This window comes from Adelges cooleyi, unplaced genomic scaffold, assembly GCF_023614345.1.
Source record: "Adelges cooleyi isolate 19-005CV unplaced genomic scaffold, UGA_ACOO_1.1 ACOO_flye_CR_arks_rails_tigmint_CR_PRNA_9, whole genome shotgun sequence".
Lineage (NCBI taxonomy): Eukaryota > Metazoa > Arthropoda > Insecta > Hemiptera > Adelgidae > Adelges > Adelges cooleyi.
The window spans coordinates 8,327,348-8,336,413 of record NW_026096579.1 but is presented as its reverse complement, the minus strand read 5'-3'; the positions used below and the strand labels follow the sequence as shown (position 1 = coordinate 8,336,413).

The 9,066-nt window shown below is 27.7% G+C and overlaps 1 long non-coding RNA gene across 1 annotated transcript; it reads right to left on the bottom strand.

The window, feature by feature from the left end:
- Positions 1-2,126: 2,126 nt before the first annotated feature.
- Positions 2,127-4,043, bottom strand: LOC126846930 (uncharacterized). Its single transcript, XR_007686946.1, has 3 exons — positions 3,889-4,043; positions 2,679-2,717; positions 2,127-2,225 (listed from the first exon to the last, which is right to left on the bottom strand). It is a non-coding gene; the product is annotated as an uncharacterized LOC126846930 (long non-coding RNA).
- Between the last annotated feature and the right edge of the window lie 5,023 nt (positions 4,044-9,066).

The following is a 9,066-nucleotide window of genomic DNA, read 5'->3' as shown; positions in this document are numbered from 1 at the left end:
TATAAAAATGATATTATTGACATAATTCTTTACAAAACTTAAAAATGTTGTTGAACTATACAAATTTCTAATTTATATACCAACTCAAGGAAAGTTTAACTCCTACGCCCCACAATTCTAATATTTCAACCTTATAGCTACATAATTTGAATGGTTAGATAAGCGTAGTGTGGTTTATGTAAAAGGTATGTAAGCAAATTAGGTTTAGAAAATCATGTATCAATCGACTAAAATTTAATTATATTTTTAAAAATATTAGTATATATTTTTTTTTTTTTGAATTTATGGTGTTTCGAGCTTTTTGAGTTTTTTGCTATCGGTAGTGCTCACGATTATTCATTATTGCAGTCTCGAAATTAGTATGAAAAGTATTATCGACTTAAAAAAAAAGGTATCCAATAAAGTAGATTTTCACCCAAAATGGTATTACATTTAAAAGTTGTTGAGAAAATATGTAAAGTATGATAAAATTACTTACATTTTTTATCCTAAGAACACAAAACATTTTGTGGAGTTATAAAAAACATAAAATATATTTTGTACTTACTAAAAAAAAATAATTAAAATACATTACTGGATATCTCCATACCATGGCCTTCAAAAACCGATCAACATGATGCACTGCATATTGATTAAATAAACCAATTTCCATTATTTTATACAATACACTATTGCATTCATAGTTATTAAATTTCATTATTACATAATACATTGAAATTTGAATATATATATATATATTATATAGATATATAATACCTATTACTTATTAAGTGTTATATTATCTATTTATTGTTCTAATAATACATTTAATAGTTCGTGTTAGTGCTGTTATAGACTGTCAGCGTTCCAGAGTAATATGTTTACATTTAGTTGATTAGTAATTGTCATCTTCATAAGTTTATTTATTAATAATTTAAATTCAGAAACGAAGGAGGAATAATTTTTGGGGTGTTAGAATGAGGAGGTTGTTGAGTTAGGATTGAAAAAATGTAGGTGTCTCTTATATTGGGATATCCTGAACGTGCCCTATCATCGGAGTTTTTTAACCCTAATTAAATAGAACTGTAGTTTACATCTATCTTAAATTATATTTTTATGTGGACTTTATTTACCGTCGTGAAGTCTTTGCAGAAAGACAATATTACTTGTTGTTAAATTAAATAATTAAGTAAAAAAAATTAATATTGTTATTTAGTGTTTAAGTTTTAAAAATTAAACCGTTTAAAAATTAAAAGAAGTTATAATTTATAGTCACGCCCCTGACTATAAGATTACTTATATTTATTTAAATATTTGTATTTAACAAAAAAAAACTGTCATTATTTATCTCAGACTTCTAGTAATAACCACTTTTAACAATTTGTATAGGGTTTATGTAAATAAATATTATATTGTGGCATATTCTTTTTGAGATCTGAACCATGAGAGCAAATAAATCGCCACATTATAAAAAAAACAAGTAATTTAGAACATTTTAAAGACTGAAGAGTAAAAACAAATTAGAGGAAAGAATATTATAGCTTTATTAAATAAATGTTTAAATCAATATAACACACTCATTTCATTTAATTTATGGTTAGCTGCATACAAATAAGTTTTAGATAGGCGTAGTATGCTTTTTATGTAAGAGGTATGTAAACAAATTTGGTTTATAAAATCATGTGTATAAATCAACTAAAATTTAATTATTTTATAATTTTCATAGTTATTTATATATTTGTTTGAATTTTTGGTTTTTGGAGCCGGTGGAATTTAATTCTACCGCGTCGTTTTTAATCAGGTTCCACAAATGATTCAACAGATTGATTGAAAAATAATAAAAGTCCTGGATCAGGTATCAAGTGGTTTTCAGAATTGTTTTCAAAATTGGCCAAGACTATTGCTGGTATATTTGGAATTCTTCTACGTGTATAGTTTCTTAAATGAGCTGCGTTTCTTCCGTGTATAGATGAAGTTAAGTTATCAGGCCATTTATTTGGTTGACTGTTCGTAAGGAGACCTTCCAAAATAGCAGATGGACAACTACTATAAGCCAATGCGGTCCTTGCGGCATTCTTTAAAAATAAAAACGGTTAAACATGGTTTTGAATAATGTATTTTATAAAAAAAATTACTATTCGTCTATCACTAGGTGTTTTATCCAAAAAAGACCAATTTATATAATCCTGACGTTGTAAGGATTCTAGCCAACCTTCAATTGTTGCATGCGGTGCCGGTGCTTCGGCCTAAAAAAAATTATACGGTAATGAATTTGAAAAACAAATAGGTACTGACTAAGTGCGGTCAGATAAAATATATTTTACAGTCTGCATGTTCTTTTAACGGTAATAACTTGATAAGCACTTATTCTCCACAAAATGTATTTATTATTCAAATAATGTACGTATAGTTTTGCATTTAATCGTTTAGTAAAGTTAAGTATGTATCAATTTTAAATTAATATACAGGTGTCTCACAAAGACAAATGAAATAACTTTTGCTCTAGTGAATATTTTTAAGATTTTTTTTACTGCACTTAACTAATTTACTTTTTTAAATAATTGTTTGTACCACAATACTACAGTCTTAAACTTGCTCGTGTTCAGTGATTTATTTATTATTATTATATTTAATAAATAATTATAATATTTATATTGATTTAGAGTGTGTACTTATTTACTTCCACGCCATACACTAACCAAAGCATAATTATTATCCAAATGGCCATGCTCGTCCGTCTGTAACAAAAAAGAAGCCATTACAGTGGGTTTGGTACCCGAGGACACGGATCATATTAGGGGGCAGGGGGGGGTCAGAGGTTAATATGAATTATTACTTCTGAAAGTGATATAATTCTTATGTTTGCTGTAGAAACGATGAGATTAATTTCAATTAAAGTGTGATTTTAAACTTTTATTGTTTTTCCTTTAAAAATTAATAGTTTGAACCTACGAATTTTTGAGAAAATTGCAAAATATGTTATTGACTGGACTTGCATTATTGAACATTCACGGGGACATGGACATATCGATATTGAAAAAGCGAATCAACGTTTCTCCAAAAATAAAAGAAAACTACCATTTGCAATAATTTAAAAACCATAAGACCTAAGAAATCAACCAAACTTAAAGTTGTACATTTGATTGGAATTTATTATAAATTATTAACTATAATTAAATTTAGTTTAAATGAACATAAAGTAATGTAATTAAATATTTTATAAGCAATAAAATATTTTTATTCGAGTAACTTAAATATTTTTAAAATGTCTTTTTGTTTAATTATTAAAATACAATTTTAAATTATGTATTGAGGTTGACTGTAGGATCTAAACGCTATAATGAAAAATAACGATAATTGCGAAAACAGCCCCTCCCCTATCACTACCCCCCTCCCTATCAAATGACCGGAGACTACGTTTTTGATGTCATAATATGATTGTATATGGTACCAATTTTAAAGTTATAAGTAATTTTAAAATTATCATTTTCAAGGACTCTAATTGTTAGTATGGATAGAACTAAATAACTCGAGGTATTTGGCATTTTTTACTAAAGCTTTGTGATGCTTGTATTTTTTTTTTTTTAATCCGTCGTATGAATGAATACATTCTTATGTATACTTTGAGTAAAAATAAATTAATATTTTGCATTTTTTAGAGAATTTTAGAGTTTTAGTTGATTTACCACTAAAATTCGAACCTTAAATTTTGTTTTAGTTTTTTACAATTTTGTTTTATAATATAACAAATTATTTATACTTGTTGCCGGATAATTATAATTTTACAAACTTAACCTAGATTATCAAAATCGACATCAACGCTCCTTGCAAAACATTTTGTGGAGTTATGAAAAACATTACTTATATTTTGTACCTACTAATTAAATTACATTACTCGATTATATTTACCTGTGTTGAAGAATTTCTCCCACTCGTTTGAATGCAACCAGCGTTTACTAAAACTTCAAAACACGGCAACAAAAGTATAATTTTCCAAATCATTTTTTTTTGTTTATCTACTGTGAAATATCTTGACAATAATTATGAACAACTAGAAAAGTGAAAGTCTGGTACAGCACTGTGCTGAATTTAAATGCTTTCCTTGCTATATGACTCTTCAGTTTGTTTTGCGGGTAAGAAAAAAGCCACGGTATGTTTACAGATGGCCTTGGTTAAATACAAACATAATTTTGATAGGCACAGCCTATGGTTTTTTTGTTTTATCAATAGATATCGTATACAGAGTGATTCTTTTAGCGCCCTACACTACTTTTCTAAAAAAAACTACTTAGAATTTTACAAAAACAAAAGTTTCAAAATAGTAATGATATTTTGTCTTTTTTTTTTTTCAGTGTCCTGTGTCGAGTATCTACTCTATTCAGTGTTATACTGATTAAGTCGGAACAAATATTTTGTACTACTTGTTCCGGAATGTCAACCAAACAACTGCAAACAGTTATCATTTTGTAATATTTTTTCACTGGTTACTTTATAATTACTACACATACTGAAAATTGACTGCTAATTATTAGACTGGTGCCATAAGTATAACATGATCATTTTAGGGCTTTAAAAAAATTAAATGTTATTCAACTCTTATACATTTGTAATTTCTATTACCAGCCATATTTTTTGCATATTACATCTACTCGGTACCTACAAGTCCTACCATAAAACATTTGATACGTATGTCAATTTAGAGTTGTACATTATCCCCAACAAAACAAAAAACAGAAGAGAAAAAACGACACATCCTCAGCCCTGTGTATTAAGTACATGAAAAATATCATAAATACTTTCGAATTTTGAATATTATAAAAATATGTAATACTAAAAATTGCACAAAAAAAAAATGAGAAATTCAAAAATTGACAATTTCATACATTATTTTGTCGTTGGATAGAAGTATTTTTCTGATAAAAATGTACTATCCAATTATGAATATTTATCGATGGCAGATAAAAAAAAAATTGTACTAAAACAATTATGTGCACAAGTGCCGAAATTGTAAGCGTTTTGAAAATATTTTCAATTTATTATAATCTTAGCATTTTAGCAAAAAGTTTTAACGACAAATTGCACATAGAAAAAACCCAAATTTCGTCGAACCCCTTCCAGTTGAAGTTTATAACATCAATAGCCTTTAATTTCATTAAAAATACACATGCGATTTTCTACAATAATTGTAATGCATTTTAACGATTATTTTTTAATTATTTAGTTAGATAAAGATAGGTTTTGTTGATATCTTTAATAGGCTCGTTTTTATTAACTGTTTAAAATTCAATTTTTTTTAAATTTATTTGACTAAAGTAAAAAAGAACCGACTGTACTACAAGTACTAAAAAAAATAGGACAGTAATTTAGTCAAAAGGCAGTGTCCAGTTAATAGACATATTATAATTATAAAAATAATTTATTATTTTTAATTCAATTAATAATTTTTTTGAAAATGATTTTGGCACCTTAACGGCGATAGCACTAATAATACTCCTTTTCATCGCAACCACTGATCTGGGAAATCACCAATGGTTATGTCTCTGACTCCATCGACAAGTATTTGCTTTAACTAGTTAGACGCATTATGTAAAAAAATATCCTCAACAATACCCAACCGTGAAAAAAGGGCCAAGTTCCTTACACAAAAAAAAAAACTCAGCCTATCACAGTAGTGATATTATCTTCATTTTGGCCAAGTATGCTTTTTCTGTAGTCTATAACCTCACTTCACTCCTACTTCCATGGGCCACACTGTTTTTCTTATTTTTATTGCTTAACGCTTGGCTAGTTTCTGACTAACCTAACCCCTAACCTATCTTTGTGCAAAATTTCACGTTTCTACCTAAACGCGGTTAGGTGCCTTATAATTCTGATACTCAATGAGTCAGTAACAACAATGCAAACTTTTGAAGTTCTCCTTCCAAAAAACCCTTAAGCCTTAAAAAAATGCTTAATATCAAGGGCTCAATTTTTCACAGTGTATTATGATTTTTAAGATAAAAATATGGTTAAAATGTCAAAAGCCCGTCTCATAAGAGGAAGCATAATGGCATTGCTGAAACTTGGCCTGCACACTGCTTTGCGCTGATATTTATTTAAAACTACAAAAAAAGTCTTGAAATACCTTATTATTATTTTTTTTTTTTGCCATAAAAGTTGTGGAAAAGTATTGTGTGACAGTTTATTTAGATTCTTTTTAATAACCTAAAACTCAAGCTTGAAAAAAATAATCGATTTCACACTGCTGCTTAAGGATAAGATGCTCATTTTTCTTAAAATAATTGCAGGAAGGATGGAGTGTAGTATTAGTTTCATCTGCGCATTACTCAACCGCACTTCACACCCGTCCTAAATTTTTATTTTAATAATATTAACAGTAATATTATTCGAAACCGGTTATCGATCAAACAAAATGCTCAGCAAATCATTGTTAATTTAAAAAAATAACAAAATATATATTATGTTGTCACTTCAGTTTCAAAAGTTAATAGTCATTTGGAAAAAATAAAATGATAAAAATGTAAATGTATTGTCTAATATTGTAAAATAACATACAACTTAAATGTTTCCAAAAATGGAAAAATTACTAAATTGAAATTTGTTTGAATAGAAAATGAGTGTCTTATCCTAGATGAATCCCACCCTGTATAAGGAACATGCTCACATTTAATAATAAGCTATTGTATTCAAAAATAATAATTAGTGATGATAAAATATGTTCTATGAAAACGAGTATCATGTGATATACCTAGGTAAGTATTTAGGAACATCTGAAGTTAATAGGCCATCACAATATTTTTGAAAAATAAATTATATACTTATTACAAAATATGTTGTTAAGTATTTTAATTTGATTTTTATTAGTAATTTTAATTACAGAGTGTTGATCTCCATTTTGTATGATCAATGACTAGGTATTTTACTATTTTTGGAAAATTATTCAAAAAATTTGATCGATCAAATTTCTTATGGAGACACTCCTTAAACTACCGAGCTAAAGGAACGGTTTCTGTTATATGCATAGATTTGAATTGTGTCTATTTTATTAACCGTAAAATTTTCTTAGCGAAATTAGTTGTTGTTCTTGGTAAAAAGTCGCCGTTAAAAATAAGAAACCAATGACCACCGTGTGTTTATTATTTATTTTTCTTTGGAGTATTCGATTACATGGATTTTAAAGGTTTTCAATTATTTTTCATAGCTGATAATAATAATTATTCGAGTTCGAATATTTTATTTGAGCTGTTAACAATTTTTTCGGTGTCGGCACAAACAAGTAGGTATATTATTTTTTACTAGTTTAAGAAAGCCTGTTTTTTTTAAAACGTTTTCTCGTTCGGTTATTTGTGATTTTTTTATTTGTTTAGTTCGAACTATTTTCTTGAACGGTAGCGCTGTATATTTACTTAAGTTAAAGCAAATACCTATGGTGTCTTCTAAAATGTTTGGTGTGCTTATGATGATTCGATTTGTTATTTTACCTCTCAAGACATATTTTAACTACAATGCAATTAGAGTTTAACGCATAATTATAAGTATACAAGTAGCAATTTTTATTTTAGCCAAAATCCCTGTGTTGTACAGAAGCCAAAGATAATAATAATATATAGGTGTTATTATATTTTACACATTATATTATTATACAGTATTTTACACAATGTCTGTCGCGTTGCTAACCAAATACAAAAAAAAAAACACCTGTTGGTCGTGTGTCGATTTTCTAAGTTGTACCATTATGAGAACAGTCGTGTTTTACAAAAACAATATTTTGTAGTTTTACTTACATTGTATTATTTGTACGATTTAAATCGCTTTGGCGCATACTTATCTGCACAATATACAAATGAGTACAAAAATGTACTCACCTATTCAGTGCACTAAATTGGAATGTTAACACAAAAAAAAACACCAATGACTGATATTGACACATTGTTACAATTGTTTACCAATCTGTTATATTATCACTAGTTTTCAGAACTTAGTCCTAAAGGTTTACACAAAAAAGCGAAAAAATAAAAAGTCGCCACCCCTTTGAGGAGAAACGATTTATGATGTTTTATTGGTTAATCAATATTTATCAGTGATACTATGCCTAAAGAGTATTTCATTTTTGGATGTTTTTCTCGATTTTGAAGGGGAAGGGATGAACTTTTAAAATGTCTGATCAATAGAGCAGTTTGAAAGATATCGTGTGTCCAAACACCAAAACTAAATAAATAATCCATATAAAATAAAAACACATCATTCTAAAAATAATACCTTCTCAGCTCCATATCGAAACTATGTATCTACATCTAATAATATATATATATATATATATATATATATTATTTAAATATATTCTTTAGAAATAATTTATATAGATATTAATTTATTGACAGTGAATTTGTATGTTACTGAAAACAGGGTATACCCATTATACCCTGTTTTCATGTGGGGTTATCTGCGACTAAAAATAAGTTAAGTTAGGTAAATTGACTGTTATAAATCGAATGTAAAAATAATTTATACAAGTGAAATAGTACTTTATGTGCCCTTATTATACATTTTCAAAAAGAAACAGCATTAGTCGCATTTTTTAATTTTGGCGGAGAGGCTGGCTGATTTAAATAAGACCGCCGAAAGAGTTTATTTAATTGCCGTCATATATTTGAAAAGACTGAAGACATACATAAATGCGCACCCGCAAAAAAAAAAAGCTGCAAGTTCATATTATTTATGTATCAAAAATACTTGCTGTTGTTGTCTATACTCACTATGGTTCAGCTTTTCAGTTTGCATTTCCATTTTCCGTTAGAAGACTGTTATCAATTTTTATCACACTTTCGCAGTAAACGACATTCGTTCTGTTCTAAATGTTTCTAAAAAACCGACAGGCATTTTTAAAATATCTTCTTTTTTATTGAGTAAAAAACCGAAAAGATAAATAATATTATAGGTAGAGTAATCTTAATTATTTTGTTTCTTTTATTCGACGTACTAGAGTTTTTTTGAGAAAAAGGCGCGTGATAAGTGCTATGATAAGATGCTATCACTTGTTGTCACGTTGTTTTTAACAGTCATAATATTTTGTTTTTCCAACAAAAA